The sequence below is a fragment of the Balaenoptera borealis genome (assembly GCF_965194805.1).
Source record: "Balaenoptera borealis genome assembly, chromosome: 1".
Taxonomy (NCBI): Eukaryota; Metazoa; Chordata; class Mammalia; order Artiodactyla; family Balaenopteridae; genus Balaenoptera; species Balaenoptera borealis.
This window is the reverse complement of record NC_138860.1, coordinates 89087438-89105887: the sequence shown is the minus strand read 5'-3', so window position 1 is coordinate 89105887 and position 18450 is coordinate 89087438. Positions and strand designations below refer to the sequence as shown.

The following is an 18450-nucleotide window of genomic DNA, read 5'->3' as shown; positions in this document are numbered from 1 at the left end:
TTGCTTTTCCCCCCTATTTTGATTTTAAGTATTTTTCCACTGAAAAACATAAAAGATATTCTTCAAACTTACCTTCATGTGAACCTCAGAAATGACCTCTGAATTAACAGGTTTTGAATTATCTACCGTATTTCTTAGACAAAACAGACATCACATTGGCCAGAAAAAAGCAGTCGTTTTGAATTAGCATTGACTTAATGGAGTGTTATGGTAAACATTTAATAATTCCATGTCCTTGGTACAGCATTTGAAAAAGAAGTCATCACCAAAAAAAAAAAAAAGTCATCATAAAAGAGACAGTTGGAGAGAAAAGAAAGCCTATGGCATATCAACCTGAACAATTAGTACTGACTGTCATTTTTTTTTAAAAATATTTATTTATTTATTTATTTTTGGCTGCGTTGGGTCTTCGTTCTTGTGCACAGGCTTTCTGTCGTTGCGGTGAGCAGGGGCTACTCTTCATTGCGGTGCGCGGGCTTCTCATTGCGGTGGCTTCCCTTGTTGCGGAGCACGGGCTCTAGGCGCATGGGCTTCAGTAGTTGTGGCTCGCCGGCTCAGTAGTTGTGGCTCACGGGCTCTAGAGAGCAGGCTCAGTAGTTGTGGCGCACAGACTTAGTTGCTCCGCGGCATGTGGGATCTTCCCGAACCAGGGCTCGAACCCGTGTCCCCTGCAATGGCAGGCGGATTCTTAACCACTGCACCACCAGGGAAGTCCAGTACTGACTATCATTTTTAAAGACGTTTTTAAAAATTCAAACTATGAAACTCTCTCATTGAGAGACTTTTTCTTCTGCAGAGACTTTTTAAATGCCTAAAGCCAATTATCAAGCAATAGTACATCTCCTTCTGCAGTGCCATTTTTTGGCCAACACGTCTTACAGGCTATTGGGAAAAGGAGGGCTGGTGTCAATGAGCCCTGATAAATTCTAACCTCATCGCCACAGACATCAGTTTCCTGGTGAACCATGGGCTTCCCGGGTGTGAGCCATCTCAGTAGATCATAGTCATTGCTAACATTTAGTCTGGCTCACATCAATATCAGCTATAACTTTCCATCTTCCAATCCAGTGGTCAGTCTCTTCTTTGATCTCACCATCAACACTGTAAAGTGCTGGGAATATATAATCGAGACTCCACAAATGACTACAGAAATCCTGTTCAGATGCTGTCCTTGAAATTCTCTCCTCCCTTAGCATCCAAGATATTGCACTGTCCTAGTCTCTCTCTACTTACCTTACTGCCCTGCCCCTCTTCCTATCTACTAAAACAGGTCAACCTTGCAGCTTTTTGTTTACATTTTCTTCTCCCACTCCCCTTAATCGTTTTGCCCCTTCCCCTAGTTTTCAATAAATACCTGCTCTGTCTACAGACCCCACGAAAGTGAAACTCCCCACCCCACACCGAACCCCTGACCTGTACTCCAGGTCCACATTTCTAATGATGCACCAAGCAACGCCACTGAGGCGCTTTAATGCCCCTTCTATCCTGAAGTGCTGCCCTGTATGTCACATGGGACACAGGACAGGAGGCAGCCCCAAATGGGGAAAAGCAATGTTAAGGCATCAACAGACCTGGTTTTGAACAGAAGTTTGTCACTGATACACTGTATGCTCCTAGTACAGTTATTCACCAATTTGAGACTTAGTTCCCTCATCTATACAATGGGAAAAACAAGTTACCTTGAAAGGTTGTTGAAAACACTAAGTGAATTTCCATTTGTAAAGCATCTGACCCTAGTCATATTGAAAAGCATTAGTTTTCCTCCCAAATCTTCATTACAAATCAACTCCTCCTGACAGTGCCCATTTCTGTTAATGCCTCTCCGTTCTTACTCATCAGGTTGAAAACCCTGGAGTCAACTTTGACCCCTCCCCTCTCCCCTTTCAATCAAATCAGCTGCCAAGTCCTTCCTTTTATTTCTCTCCTCTATTTTCCATTATCACTGCAGTAAACACTCTTACCTGTTACAGGGACCTACATATCATTGCTGGATCCATCTTAAAACATAGTTGCCACTCCATTTCTCCTCCTGCTCAGAAACCTCTGACTCTGCCAGTGTGTCCGAAACCTCTAAGTGACTCTGCCAGTGAGTCCGCAGAAGCACAAACTCTAAGCCCTCAACAATGTAGCCCAAAGCTCTCTAACCTCTCCCTGACTTCTGCCAGCTAACCTCAGACAAAAAGGGATGCTGTAAGCCTTCCAGAAGGCACCCTATGTTTCTCTTCTCTTGCCATGCTCTTCGTTCTCAAAAAACGGTTTGATGCAGTCTCTCCTTTCCTGGAGGGAAGCAATACTCTTAGTGGTTAAAAGCTCAGATTCTGGAGCCAGACCACGCGTGTGAATCCAGTCTCTAGCTCTGTATGTTACTCCTCAACCTCTTTGAGCCTGGGCTTTTTCATCTATAAAACACGGAAAACAACTGTATTTTATTGGATTAGTGTTAAGTGCTCAGAAAGAATTATTATTATTTCACTTTGTACGATTCCTTAAGGTACTTTTCCTTATCTCATTCTGCCTAATGTCAGTTTTTAAAATATAATCATAGTTATAATAATTTGTACCTTATTGTTTACTCTCTCTCCCTCCCTACCACCTCCCAATTATAAGTCCTGGTGGGAACATACTGATTTATGCACATTCATGATTCCTCACAAAATGAGCCCTCAAATACTTCTTTATTTTTTTAAATTTATTTTATTGATGTATAGATGTGTTGATCTCTGCTGTACAGAACAGTGACTCAGTTATACATGTATATATACATTCTTTTTCACAGTCTTTTCCATTATGGTTTATTACAAGATATTGAATATAGTCCCCTGTGCTATACAGTAGGACCTTGCTGTTTATCCCTCCTATCCTATCCTAGTTTATATCTGCTGATCCCAAACTAATTGTCAGAGTCCTTTAAATGGATAAAGTCAGGGATAATTATTTCTCTCCTTCAGCCTCAAAATGAAGAACTAACAAAATCAGGCAATCTAGTGATCTGGCTAAGATCACACCCGGCAAGGCAGAGCCCTGGAAACAACCTAGCTCTCCTAACTGGATCCAATAACCTGTCAGCACCAGAAGCCAAGCATGCCTAGTTATCCTGCTAAATAGGTAGACGTGATAGAAAGTGGTGATTAGCTTCAACAGTTAGAAGGTTCTCGAAAAAGAATCCTGCGCCCCACGGCCAAATGCCAGCACCCCTTGCTGGCATCAAGTAGTCCTGTGTGTGCCCTGCCTCCTCTCCAAGCCTTTACCACTCAACTCAGCAAAGAACAGAGGTGGCCCAGAGCCGTGTTTGCATTCATGGTGGGAAATGTTCCTGGGCTCTCCTGGTTGGACAGGACAACCACTTCTCTCCCACCCCTGGAGGAAAGACAGGACTAGACCAGCAGAAGTCGAGTGTGGATGAAAAAAGACCAACATCCAACCTTTACAGAGTAGTTTAGGAGACTAAATAAGAAGTTGCTTGGGAGGAGAGGGCAGCAGGGAGCACAATCGAATACAGAAGAAATTTGTGTTTATCATTAGAGTGTCTACTCAGACCAAAGTTTATTCTCTAGCAGTTTTCAAGGGCTTTGTGTTCTGTTTTGTTTTCTTGCTCTGACAGGAAGGGCACGTATGTCTTGATTTCTCTTCTCATTTATAATCATCAGCCCTTTTCCTAAGGGTCCATAATTAAGCTATGAGACAAACGTAGGCTCTTAAAGAAGTTTTTTAAAAGGGTACATGCCACACAGGAAGTAGGTGACCAGAATTATTTACCAAGCCACTAATTCAATCAACAAACACAAGTACCTATGAGGGAGACGGGAAACAGAAATAAAGAGTTCCTATAGTAACTGCCCCCAAGCTAGTTCAGGCTGTGGCCACAGTCTGGTTCAATTTAACTGACATTTACCTTAGTTTTTAAAAAGTAGGGGAGCATTTCTTCAAGTTTATTTCACACTTTGGTTCCTCATTTCTGGGGTAAACTGGTTTTATATTAAAATAGATCTGGTACACTCACACTTCCCAAAAAGAAAAAAGATATGACAAGTTCATATATATATAAATATATCAAGAGAATGAGAAGATAAGCCACAGGCTGGGAGAAAATATTTTCAAAATAGGTATCTGATAAAGGAATGTTATCCAAAATATACAAAGAACTCTTAAAACTCAACAACAAGAAAATGAACAACCTAATTTTAAAATGGGCAAAAGATCTAAACCTGCACCTCACCAAAGATATAGAGATGACACATAAGAATATGAAAAGATGCTCGACATCACATGTCATTAGGGAGCTGCCAATTAAAACAATGAGATACCACTACACACATATTAGAATAGCAAAACATCCAAAACACTGAAAACACCAAATGCTGGTGAGGACGTAGAAGAACAGGAACTCTCGTTCACTGCTGATAAGAATGCAAAATGGTACAATCACTTTGAAAGACAGTTTAGCAGTTTCTTATAAAACTAAGCATACTCATGCCATAAAATCCAGCAACTGTATGCCTGGCTATTTACGCAAATGAGTCGAACGCTTAGGTCTCCACATAAAAACGTGCACATGGAAGTTTACAGGAGCTTTATTCATAATTGCCAAAACTGAGAGGCAACCGAGATGTCCTTCAGTAGGTAAGTGGATAAATGGTGGTACATACAAACAATATTATTCAGAGCCGAAAAGAAATGAGGTGTCAAGTCATGCAAAGACACAGAGGAACCTTGAATGCATATTATTAAGTCAAAGAAGCCAATCTGAAAAGGCTACATATTGTATGATTCCAACTATATGACATCAAAGAAAAGGTGAAACTATGGAGACAAACAAGACCAGTGGTTGCCAGGGGTTAGAAGGGAGGGATGGATGACTAGGTGGGGCACAGAGGATTTTTAGGGCAGTGAAACTATTCTGTATGATGCTACAGTGGTGGACACATGTCATTATACATTTGTCCAAATTTAAAGAATGTACAACACCAACAGTAAATGCTAAAGTAAACTATGGACTTGGGGTAACAATGATGTGTCAGTAGAGGTTTGTCGATTTTAACAAACATACCACTCTGGTGTGGGATGTTGAAGTGGGGAGGCTATGCACGGGGTGGGCTGCGGGCAGGGAGCATATGGGAACTCTCTGTACTTTCTGCTCAATACTGCTGGGAGCCTAAAACTGCTCTAAAACATAAAGTCGATTTTTAAAAAAATTATATATGTGCATATAAAAGATCCTTTCCCCAGCTTATATCACGTATAAGCATACACCCTTTGTCACAGCTCATTATAAAAAATTGGCAGTGCCATCATATTAGGAAAGAATCAAGATGAAATGTTTTAAAATATAACGTATTCATTCATTCAACAAATTTTTTTGAACACTTACCATGTGCTACCCATTATGCCGAGTTCTGCCTTGTGGAGATTTCATTCTAATGACATAATTTTTAAAACCCATGGCTTTCAAAACCACCTACTGTTACCAGAAATCACTGTCAATACCTGCTAGAGGGACTACTTTTTTAAAAAGTGATCCATTGAAATTCACCAAGGTTCCCAGGTGTGGGGAAAAACTGTTGACTTTCCAGGTCAATAACTGGAAAGGTGTTCTTCCCAGAGTGCCCCATCTAAGCATGATCAAGCATCAAAGATGCGCTAACCTCCTGAATATGCAGGACACTGAGACCAAAGCGATACGTTTCTTGTTAATAAAACCCAGAGAGAATGGTTCCTGTTTTGTCAGTTTGGGTAAGATCTTGACAAAGTTCTCAGAAGAAAATATATGTAAAATGCCTCTCTGAATGAATGTAGGCCCTTTCCCCCTTAACTACACACATTTTAGCAAATTAGAGCTGTGTGCAGATGACCCAGGCTTGACCCTCTGCAGGAAGAGGAAACTAGAGAGTTGCAGGTGGCCCTCCTCACACTGGCTGGAACACCGTTGCTAGCCTCTGGATGCACCATGCATGACTTGCTGAACAAGTGCAGGGACCCCCAAGAACTGTCCTATCATTTAAAATGACTAATGTGCTTAAAACAACCCCTGCACACTATGTTTATACCGAGGCTTCCAAAGCACTGTGGGGCCTTGAGGTCAGGGAAAGAGAGGCCTTAGCCTCAGGAAATGGGTTCAATCTTGTGACAAGTAAAAGCCTCTTCACCCAAAAAGGAGAGGCTGCTGATCTTTTTAGCATCCGCATTAATATATGATGCAATAAAACCCAATTCCATACCCCATACAAATCATGCTACCCTTCTCAGAGGTAAAAACAGAAGGAACTATCTTCCTTCCTCATCCCAGCCTTTTTTTTTTTTTTCATATCTGTAGAAGCAGGGAAACCCCTCCAGTTTTCTCTGATGTGCAGCAAAGAAGTCTTTCCTAGGAGATGTGGTAGAAGGTGTGCATGACAGCAATGGGGAAGGTACTGAAGCAATAGCCCCACCCATGCTACCCAACATCAATAAAACACCATCATTTAGCACTGATCAAGTTCCTACAACTCAGCAATACACAGATCTGCTCTCACATATTTCCAGAGGGTGCTTACATTTTTGGGCAGTCATGCGAAAAGGATGAAAATTAACTAAGAAAATGATCCTCTGATACCTCTCCTACAAACTGGCAACATGCAAGTAATGTTTCATGCCTACATTTTTGCATTTTGAGTCATTACCAATTCATCATCAACTCACAGTGCCTGAAAGCCCACCATATGCCAGGTTGTGTTCTGGACATAAAGTCCCTGCCATGTGTAGAGAATATGCAAATATTCCAGCACACGGTGGAGGCTCATTCAAGTTTACAGTCATCAAGAAGACATTGAGCCTCAGGTATTTCAGACAATGCAAAAGGTTAGCGGAGAGGCTAAATGTGGCCTGGAGTGGTCAAGAAAGTCTAAGGAAGGGGTGAGACTCGGCCTGGGGGGAGAACAGAAAGAATTCAGATAGGCTGGGAGAAAAGGGAAAAGAATTCCAGGTAAACAGTTCTGTGCCCAAAGGTCTTATTATGGATTCTAAACCTGGTCTTTCCAAATGATGGCCATGGGATTATGAGGGCACAAAAATAATGAATTGATGAAAAACCAGGGCCTCTCACATGAGATCCATTAGGATGCATTTAGAAGCCCAACAATATTCCTGGAAGGAAATTTGGAAAGTGAAGGACTTCAGAGGAAGAAGGAATAGATCCAGCAGTTTTCTCCCAGGGAGAACAAAGACACACCGTTCTGAACAGGCTCGAGAGTCGACAGACCTAAATTCCAGTCTATCTCCAGAATCTGGGACTCCAAGCAAGATTCTTAACTCCTCTCTGAGCCCCAGTTTCCTCCTTTTTAGAATAGGGATAATAATATGTAAATCATCAGATTAAGGCAATGCATAGAAATTCCCTAGTTCAACAGCTGATACGTAGATGTTCAATAATAGTAACTCTTGTCATCACGTAAAAAAGAAGCATAAAAAACTTTCCAGGGGCTTCCCTGGTGGCGCAGTGGTTGAGAATCTGCCTGCCAATGCAGGGGACACGGGTTCGAGCCCTGGTCTGGGAAGATCCCACATGCCGCAGAGCAACTGGGCCCGTAAGCCACAATTACTGAGCCTGCGCGTCTGGAGCCTGTGCTCCCAACAAGAGAGGCCGCGATAGTGAGAGGCCCGTGCACTGCGATGAAGAGTGACCCCGCTTGCTACAACTAGAGAAAGACCTCGCACAGAAACGAAGACCCAACACAGCCATAAATAAATAAATTAATTTAAAAAAAAAACAAAAACTTTCCAGTTAGAGATAAATGAGCAACTACAAAACTGCAATGTCTTTAAGGAATGTTTGATGAAAGTCTGATCTGTCTTGTACTTCTATATGCCACATTTTTAATCCTAGTAGACTGCTTGGGCTATAAAGTCAAATCGACATAACGGGAGTCAGTGGCTTAGTTGCAAGTAGCAGATGACCCTTGTAGTGCTACTTTCTAGAAAGCGCATTGAACCTTCACAACTGAGAAGAAACCATTACCTTCTTCAGTCCAGGAACGTGACAAAAGTCATCGGTTATCCCCTTGGGATTAATCCATTCCATACCCTGCCTATAGAGTTTGAAAATTTAGGCTGGCAAAGAACCTTTTCAACAAACTTTTAATGAGTGCCTTTGTACTAGACACTGTGATAGATCCATTTAGGGTCTCCTAATGCAGGAGCAAAAGGAAAAACTCTAAGATGCTTTAGAGCCACAATTGCGATGAACTCTTACAGGTCTATGGGAAAGGCTTCATCCTCTTTTTTACAGAAAAAGAAAGACATCAATTAAGATATATGCATTCTTTTAATTCTTTTCCTCATTCCTTCATTTATTCATGTTTTTCAAATAACATCCTTTGTGCACAGAGAGGCACAAAGGGCAGGGTAGAGAGAGCCATTGCCCTCAAGGCATTTACATTTTGAAGGGGAGAAAGAAATCATCTATCACAAGGAAGACCAGAGATGGGTGTCATCCAAAGGATGCAAAGTACCATGGAGATGAGATTAATCCTGACTGGGAAGACTTCTACAAGACTTGTGCATCAGCTGGGCTAGGATTTGGAGAAAATAATCAGGGCAGTGCAGGCATGGAGTTCAACTTGATGGAGACACACAGGTGGAAGAATGTCTGGGGAGCTATTTGCTGCAAGAACGGGTAGGTAATATGAGGTGGCCCAGGTCCAGCGGAGAATAGAGGTTAAGTAAACACTGAATTGTTAGGGGTTTTGAATGCTAAACTTAGGAGTTACCTTTCTGATTACATTAACACTACGTAGTATGTACTAATAAGAAACCTGTTAGGAGAAGGGGAAAAAATGAAGGAAAAGAAAAAAGAAGTAAGAACTTAGATCAAAGGAAAAGCCCAAATGGCATTAACATAGGTTCACACTCAAGATCTCTTAATGACATTGCAGCTTTTTTTTTTTTTCACTCTACATGAGCAGGCAAGGTCTTTCTTGTCCTAATTTATCACCTTTAACCAGCTTTTACCCTTTCTCCTTGCCTTTACTAGACATTAGAAATTGGGCAAATATGTAGATTCTGAGGAAATCCAAAGGGCTTTGGGGGGGAGGGAGAGGAAATGTGATGCAACGCCATCAGCCTTAATCATCCAACCTTCAGCCGAGGTCACCCTTCCCAGGCCAATTCAGCTACATCACCGGTTCTTCTCAGTCTGATTTCTTTCCATTCACTCCCTTAATCCCAGTCATTTTTGAAGGCCATCTATGTTTTCCTTTCTGTAAAGTAAAAGGTAGCCAGACTTCCCATTTATGACCTTTGTTCACTATGGTGCCATCATATTCTCTTCGGGGCCCAGCTAAACTTCTAACATCAAATTTCCCCCAACGACAACCTCCACTTCCACTTCCACCACACACACACACACACACACACACACACACACACACAGCCAATATGTTCCAACTAGAAATCATCTTCCGAATTCACAGAGCCTTTTCTCTTCATTTCGCCACTCTCATGCCCTCAGCCTCAACAACTGGGTTTTTCCCCACTCTGTTCTTATCTCACACAAGATGCTTCATCTCTTCTAGAGAAGCCAGTGGAAAAGGTTCTGCATCCCCCTATATAGGATGCAGGGCTCTGTGCCTACCACATCATCATGAGCCTTGGGTACTCCTGCCTCACCACCCAAATGGCATTTTTCAAGGTTCATTTGGCTCTTAAAATGTATTCCACTTTAAATAATATCCCTATGTTGGCTTGTTAAGAGAAGAAGGCAAACACTTGAGTACAGCAGTAAAATAAACAGGGGAGGGGAGAAAGGAGAAACAGAGGCTTCTTAGGCGGCGGAGTTCAGTTACACAGGAGTGACACTTGGACTGTGTTCAAAGTTGCCCACTCATCCATCACAGCTCCTCAAAGACTATATTAACTTGCTAGCCATTATCCAACCGCCTTTACCACACCCTTAGTCCCATGGGAGGAGGATAACGCCATAGGGGACGCAGAGTATTCATGTCACCTGACAGGTAAAAGACAAATAGGCCAGCTATCAGAGCAAGGATAACACATCACTAGATTGAAGCCAGTCTAATGCTCACGTAGCAATGGGTGGGTGATTCATTATTTGGGATGGGGGTGGAGGCGGTTAGGAAAAAGGAAAATCGTGGAAAGTCCCAGAGGAAGTGGTCATCCAATTCTCGAAGCGTGGCCATAAGGTACACAGCGCGCCCCTGTTGCCGCTGGCTCCCGCCCTCAACCTCTTACTCGCCCCCTCCTCCCAACGCGCACTTCACCCCGTGCCTTCACTCACAGTCCTCAGCTTCGGTGCTCTCCCTGGGTGAAGGTATCGGCTTTGCCCCACCGGCAGACATGGACATCCGGCGTTGGGAAGCCTATCAGAGCTAAACGGCGACCACCCCTAGGACGACGAGCTGCTGCCCATCTACCCACTCATCCTTATTGTGCCATTTGCCCAGTCTGATGGCTGCCCAAGCCGCTGCTCTGAGCCAGGTTAGAATGGAGCGGAGAGAAAAAGGGAGAACACATTTCACAAGGACCCAAGATGACCCGCTGGCCCCCCTCGGAGTCTCCCACCCCCACCCCCCAAAAGCCCCGAGTGGGGCTGGGGGCGCGGAGAGACAAGGCGAGGGGAGCGCAGTCGGTCCCCGTCCGCAGCTGCACACAAAGCCCTTCACCTTCTCCTTTCCTCCCAAGCTCCTCCCTGGGCTTCGTTTTTCCGAGGGTCTCGGATGCCCCCTTCGGTGGTCGGCGGGACGGTCTGACTGCCTCTCCAAGCGCTGCCTCCTCCCTCGCGTCTCAGCCTCCTCCTCCCCGCCTCTCGCCACAGACCCCGAAGAGACCTCTGTCCGGGCTTGGGGGCCGCCAGGAACACCCCCCTGCGCCCGGGGCCCCGGAGCCCCTGCGCCCCCGGGGCGCGGACAGCGGTACAAGTTCGCCCAGCCGTTCCGCCACCCGCTCTCGGGCGCACACCCCATCCCCGCAGCGGTCGGGTCGGGTCCCGATCAGCCCCATCCTCAGGAGGCGTGGGAGCCCAGCCGCAGCCACGCTCCTACCTGCGCGGCGGCGGGCGCGGCAAGGAGCGAGGGCGCCGCGCGCCCCGGCCCGAGCCCCGCGCCGCGGCGCGTCTGCTCTCGTGCTGCTGCTGCGGCGGCGGCTGCAGCGGCCGCGGGCTGGCTGGCGGACTGGCTGGTCGCCCGGCTGGCTCCTCGCTGGGGCTTCCTGTAGGGCTGGACAAAGGACATTTCCTGGGAGGAGCAGGGGAATGTTCCCAGCATGCCTCGATTTGTAGTTCCCGGGGACTTCCTGCCACCACAGCAGCGGGCTCCCGGGAGGCAGCTCCGGCCAGACTAGGACCCCGGGCCCGGAGGAGAGGCGCTGCCCTCTTCCCTAAGCGCTCCCGGGAAGGGGGCGGCGCGTGGATCCGACCCTGGGCCCCGCCCCGCGGCGCACGCCGAGCCAGCGGTCCCGGAGGGCGCGGGTCCCTGCGCGGGAGTCCCTAACTGGGGTCCTGCCGCTGAGCTGTCGCAGTGTGCGGGGGGACTGCGGGGGGAGAGGCCTTTTCTTTAGAAATGAGGAAGTTGGGGATGGGTTCGCTTTAGGTCATCTGGGATTTTTAAAATAGATTTTCTTTTTCTTTTTCCTTTTCTGTTTTAAGCCACCGAAATCCTGCTGGGGGCGGATTAAATAACTTGACTGCTCACCAGGAATTCAGGTTCCTTAAGATCTTGGCGCTTCATCCTTAAAACCATAAGAGCTGATTGTTCCCAGATCCTGACCCGATGACATTCCTCCCTCCGTGGTTGGCCTTGTCCCAGGCATCTTTTCAAGAAAAGTAATTAAACTAAGAGATTGAAAACAAATTACATGAATTAACTAGAAGACACGTAAAAACCCGTGTGCTGCTGAATGAAGAACTTGCTGGACTTTCTGCTTATCTTTTCCTTTCCCCTTTAGGATTCAGTTTCCTGGGTCCTACAAAACAGATGTGGCCGCTGTATAGCGAGCGCGTGGGGTGAGGGGGTTAGGGAAGGAGGACATTGGCTACCAGAGAGGAACTCCGCTTCCAGACTATCAAGGGTCTGCAACATCCTCCACAAATTCCTGTCTAATTCCCAGGACCCTCGTGGGAAAATCAAGGAAGGGCCACTTAGAGACTACATGACTAAAAACTGTGTTCTCTCACAAGGAGAGCGATCAGAGTGTAGTGAATGGAGATAGGACGTAAGGAGGATTTCTAGGATCCTCTAAAATGTGTTTGAAAAGTAACAAGGTAGTAGGTCATAATTACCCGTCATATCCACTTGGCCTCTCACATTTCAAAGACATGAATTGGAACTTATGGTGGAGGGATTTAGTTTACATTTAAGAAAAGTGGATCCACTTTGCTTTTCTGCTGTAGTTCTCTTTCTTTGGAGGTCCTTAACTTACACAGGCATAAAATGGGCTGGATTAATTTAAGGTGTAGAATTGATGAGAAGCACACAAATATGATCACCTTCCTCCCCAAAATTCCTGTTGCATATCACTGTGTTGACCGTCCACCTAAATGAATGGGGCTGTAATCCCTGAATTTTCCAGACCCTACAAATTACTGCTCCTTAATGGTTTGCAGTCTGGTAACATTCCAGTGAAAGCGTGCCCCCCACCAAAAAAGGATAATTGATAATGGTGGCTTGGCAAATCTAGCAACCTTTTCTAGTGTTCAGCTTGAAAAAAAAATTATGCACTTGCATGTAGCATTTACCACGGTCTACCAGGCCTTGGTTGAAGCTATTTTCTGCCTTGCTTCTAATATGGTACACTCTCCTCCTCCTACGTTTCTAATTTCAGGTCATGATACCTAAAACTTCACTATCTCCATTGCATACCAAACCTGCCCCTCATTTTATTTTGCCAACCTAAGTTAATTCGTTACTCTAACAAATTTATTTAACACTAACTATTCACTATGCCTGGAGTAGACAAAGAACATTTAACAGTAAGATATCTGCAGAGTAACCATCAATAACTTAACTACAAGCTATGTCTTACCCTCAAGAAGCTCATACTCCAGTTAACATCACACAGACAATTACCACATGGTATTTAACAAAGATGTCTGTGTTCCCAGAAAGTGGTGCTCTTTCCATAAACTCTTTTGTTCCAGGGAGAGCAGGAGTAGGACAGGAGTGGCCAGAGGAGGGAACAGGAGATGAAAAAATGCAGGTAGTATGTAGGGACACTTAGTGTGTGAAATTTGGTTGTGAAGCGGGTGGAGGTAGCTGGGCAGGAAGGAGGGTCTAAGGAGGATTCTCTGTTTGTGGGGGGTTTATTTGGCTTTTAAGATGAGAGCTCCTTGTGCATGTTTAAATCCTGATGGGAAAGGTCTAGGAGACAGGCAGAGGGTGAAGACAGAGAAGAGAGAAAGGATAAGGGATTAGGCATTCAACAAATGCTTGTTGAATTAACTAATGCCTGTTTCGGATCATTGCTGAAGATGTTGAAATTGAAATTAATAAACTGCACATTCCCAGCAAAGATATGCAGAGTGTGAGACCAGACAGAAATGACATTCCTTTCTCCCTCGTCATGGGCCCTCTCCCAACCTCCTTATCCTCAGGGGAAGGTAACAGGCAAGCAGATAAAAGGAGGGAAAGAAGGGCTCCCCAGCTGTTAGAGGATGGATGTATGTCAAGTTTTCCAATTTGACAATAGGTTCAAAAGCACACAGCAACTTCAGAAAAGTCTAAACTTTTAAGACTATGGGTTTTATTATGAAAGTAAGCAAATATTTTACCTTTGCCTTTTTTTTTAAACTTTACTTTGAGGTAGGCTACATAACTGTTCCCTTCCTCACCTTTCAAAAGGGGAATTGCGCCTACACTTTTTAAGCTTTCAAGTATAAGGTGGACATCTGTTGTTTTTCTTACCCTCACGAGCATCCATCTTCCCCTTTTCTGATAACAGCAACTTTGGGAAAATAACCCCCTTCCCAGTCCTTAGTCTTTGCGGTTTACAGAGTGGCAGATCATGGTGGGTACAAGATCAACACCTGCCAATCAATCTATTCCATTGCTGTACAAGGGATAAGCTAATAGAAGAAGCAGAGCTGAGAAAAGAGGTGTGTGTGTGTGTGTGCGTGTGTGTGTGTGTGAGAGAGAGAGAGAGAGAGAGAGAGAGAGAACATAATCACAAGCAAATCCTTACCCTATTGTTGATCATGCCTGAAGCCAAGATACCCCCAGACTTTTTAGCTGCATGAGCCAAAACATTCTCTTCGGGCTTAAGTTACTTTAAGTTCTATCTCTTGCAGCCAAGAGAGTTCTATACAGCTGGTCATGGGTTGTAGTAGTGCAGATCCTTAAATGTGCAATTGGCTAAGTTGAGGAAGGGTGAGAGTAGAAAGGGTCCCTCTGTACCAGGTGAGAGAATTGGAAATACTTGTGATATGGTAACCAAAAAAACTGAGTGAAAGGTCTCAGACCCCAGCATTTCAAGGGTGGAGTTTTAGAGGTCTTGTTTGACACATGTCAGGATTTTTGAAGGTTTGGGCTACTTGTAGTTTTTATAAATGTTCTAAAGAAAGAGACATGCTGATGTTCAAACTGGGCCTGTGTAGAAGCAGTGAGGAAGAAATTACAGCCTGGCTAAAAGATGCTCTTTCTGCCTCTAGCTGGCAAACTCCAATGGTCAAGAATCAGATATATTGAGCCATGCCAGGTTGGAAAAATGAAATGCTCTGCTCCTTCCAGAGTGACAGCAAAGGCATGAAGGTAAAAAAAAAAAAAACTGATAATGGAAAGACTGTTTCCAGGGTCTACATCAGACTCCTCCTACTGTGCCATTCCTGTCTGAGGAAGGGAAGAATTAATCCCATTTTAAGTACGGTGACCATATCATTTATCATCCAAAATGGGACAATTTTGAGCGTGAGTAGGGATGCTATTAATAATTACACTGGGGGACTTCCCTGGTGGCGCAGTGGTTAAGAATCCGCCTGCCAATGCAGGGGACACGGGTTCGAACCCTGGTCCGGGAACATTCCACATGCCGGGGAGCAACTAAGCCCGTGCGCCACAACTACTGAGCCTGTGCTCTAGAGCCCGTGAGCCACAACTACTGAGCCCACGAGCCACAACTACTGAGCCCGCGTGCCTAGAGCCCATGCTCCGCAACCAGAGAAGCCACCGCAATGAGAAGCCCGCGCACCGCAACGAACAGTAGTCCCCACTCGCTGCAACTAGAGAAAGCCTGCACACAGCAACGAAGACCCAAAGCAGCCAAAAATAAAAATAAATTAATAAAAATTTAAAAAATAATAAAAAAATAATTACACTGGAGTGACATTCAAGAGCAGGTCACCCTAATTAAAAGAGCCACATCCACTAGGACACAGCCTTGCATCAAGAGGCCAAAATCTGTTAGTCTCCTTCACCCTCAGTAAAGTGATTCAAATTGCCCCTAGGCAGAGGTCAGGATGGCAGTCATTAAGCTGAAGACTGGAAAGTGAATCAGACCTAAGGCTTTTCCTTGGAAGACAGAACCCCCCTAGGCCAGTGTCTAGAGTGCAGAAGGACTCCACACCACTGAACTACATTAGCAAGTGGAAGCCTAAAGCAGTGTAGTCCCAAAGTTGGGAACTCTCCCCGATTCCCATCGCGGTTGTGGTCACATAGGAAAATAGCCAATAAGAATCTTTCTTGAGAAATAAAGTGGAGATAGTTAAATTGATCTCTACCTCTTCATCCTCCAGTTCCAGGGCTAGATCTGTAACCCAGGCCTGCCAGTCAGCACCTCCCACGTCCCACAGACCAGTGATGGGGCAGGTGGGGTGGGGGTGGGGGTGTCAGGCATGGGCATGTGACCCGGAAGCTAAGGTAAAAGAAGCCTGCTTTCTCTGTTGGAATTGCTAATTGAAAAGACAACACAAACTGAAGATGCTGGAGGGCGTAGCCTGAACATCGAGTCAAAACAGAGAAGAGAATAGCAGAGAGAGGGAGAAACAGAGAAAGAGTTTATTTGAGGTCTTCAGTTCAACCATTCCTAATCTATCCCTGTTCTTTTCAGTTCCATGAACAACTACATCCATCCCGCCATCATAATGTGATTTGTTTACTTATCTAATTGAATAGGATTTCTGCCTGTTTCAAGAGAAATAATTCTGACTAAACTCGGAGATTCGGAACGTTTCTCGGTGTTTCTCATGGTGAAAACTCTCAGGAAAGAGGGAGGGGAAAATAGGACAGGGATAGACTCACCTGAACGACAGCTACCCATGAAGTGTTCTTCTCAGTAGACCCCCTGCTGTTGCCAGCCAGCGCCAGCTTTCTAATTCCATCATCCAGGCTGGTGCGGCAAACTGACCACCTTCTAGGATTGAAATGATACGGACACGTCCATCAGTCAGTGCCTGACTGTTGGGAGAGCTCAGCCGTGTTTTCCTCCTTGTACTGGTTCTTTTGCTTAAAAAAAAAAAAGATTTTCAACCCTTACAGTTATTGTTTAGCCTGATTCGCTTGTTAGTAGGTAACATATAGTTTTTTGGTCTTATGTTTTGTTTTGTTTTGTTTCCTAGTGGCATGCAGCTGCTTCCTCTTAAGTCCTAAAACTTGAATTCCCACATCAGGGCCTTTTCTCCTCTTCTGCCTGGAGTCAGCCCTCCAACTCCAGTCCCAACCTTTCTGAGGGGAGCTCCTTCCCATCCTAAACCTAAATGTCACTTCCTTATACAGACTTTCTCTGGCCACTCTCTCTAAAATAGTCTCCCCCTTTTCTCTGTGAGTCTTTCATTTTCTTCATATTTGAAACACTTTATTCTCTGTTTTCCCTGTTTCATTTCTCTCCTGCAATTAGCATGTAAACTCCATGAGAGTAAGTTCTATGACTGTCTTATTCATAGTTTTGTCCAAAGAATCCAGCACAGTGCTCAGCTTTTATAGCAGAAAAGATATATGTTGAGTACATTTAATAAAGAAATATTTTCTAAGCAGCTGAGAGGAGCATCAGTGTTCACTCGTGGGCATCCTCTCTTGGATACACTTTTTAAAATTGAAATAGAGTTTCTGTTCAATATTATATAAGTTACAGGTGTACAATATAGTGATTTGCAATTTTTAAAGGTTACACTCTATTTATAGTTATTGTAAAATATTGGCTATATTCCCCTCTGTATAATATATCCTTAGAGCTTATTTTATACCTAATAGTTTGTACCTCTTAATCCCCTGCCCCTCCCCCTTTCCCTCTCCCCACTGGTAACCACTAGTTTGTTCTCTATATCTGTGAGTCTGTTTCTTTTTTGTTATATACACTAGTTTGCTGTGTTTTTTAGATTCCACATGTAAGTGATATCACACAGCATTTGTCTTTCTCTCTCTGACTTATTTCACTTAGCATAATGCCTTCCAAGTCCATTGAATACAATTTTTTAAAGTAAACTTTCTATTAAAGTATAATGTGTAAAAATGAATATTTCATTAAAATCGAATGTGTCCAGATGTTGAATATCTTATTCCCTAGAGGAGAATTTGGGGGAGGGGAAGTGAGAATATTTCCCATCTGATCAAAGGCAGTGGAGGGAAGAGGACATTTTCACCAGAATTAGGTGGGCTGAGGGCTGGCTCTGAAATAGTCGACCTCCTACACATGTTCCCCTGAGTGTGAGCACAAGACTGTGGGTTTTTTTGTTTTTGTTTTGTTTTGTTTTTCTGAGCTACATATAGCCTGGAACCCTTTATCCCTGAAGGATGGGGAGAGAAGAAAAATAAATTGTGAGCCACAGCAAAAATGGGTATACATGTCAAGGTATAGATTTCACTCACCTCTGTACTCCAAAGATTAGAAAGATACTTGGTTCACTAATCTTTTAAAATAAGTCTGTATCTGACTTAATGGAGAAACTTTAGATGCCCTCTCTCTAAGGTTAGAAGCAAGATAAGGATGGCCAGCATCATGCTACTCTTCCACTTGGTACTGGAAATCTATGCCAATCCAATAAGAGAAGAAAATCAAAGGTATAAAGATTAAAAATGAAGAAACATAACTGTTATTTGCAGATGATATTATCTACATGGAACTTATTATAAACCAGGAACCATCTATTTGTTTAGTATTCACTAATCATCTCTATTTCAAAAATAAGGAAAATGAGGTTCCGAGAGGCCACGTTTACCCAAGGTTGTTCAGAAGTAGTCCTCAGAGGCTGAATTTAAGGCCTCACGAGACAAGAAGAAAGAATAAGAACATTCACAGTGAAAGTGTGAAGAAGAGAGCGGTGAAGTTCCATCCATCCGCCCCGTCATCCATCCAACCATTCATTCAGTAGTTGGACGCTTATTGTGTTAGTGTATGTTTGCTCCCTTCCATGCACACTGCTCGGTGCCAGGGATGCTGAAATGAAAGTTGCATGTCCTGATCGCAATCTGGTGGAAGAATAATACCACATGAGGAGATGACTCTGTGACTAAGCTCACATAGCAAGCAATCGAGGCACAG

The 18450-nt window shown here is 44.2% G+C and overlaps 1 long non-coding RNA gene across 1 annotated transcript; it reads right to left on the bottom strand.

Moving 5' to 3' along the window:
- Window positions 1-369: 369 nt before the first annotated feature.
- Window positions 370-15879, bottom strand: LOC309617604. The gene is made up of 2 exons (XR_014238082.1): window positions 11031-15879; window positions 370-668 (listed from the first exon to the last, which is right to left on the bottom strand). It is a non-coding gene; the product is annotated as an uncharacterized lncRNA (long non-coding RNA).
- Between the last annotated feature and the right edge of the window lie 2571 nt (window positions 15880-18450).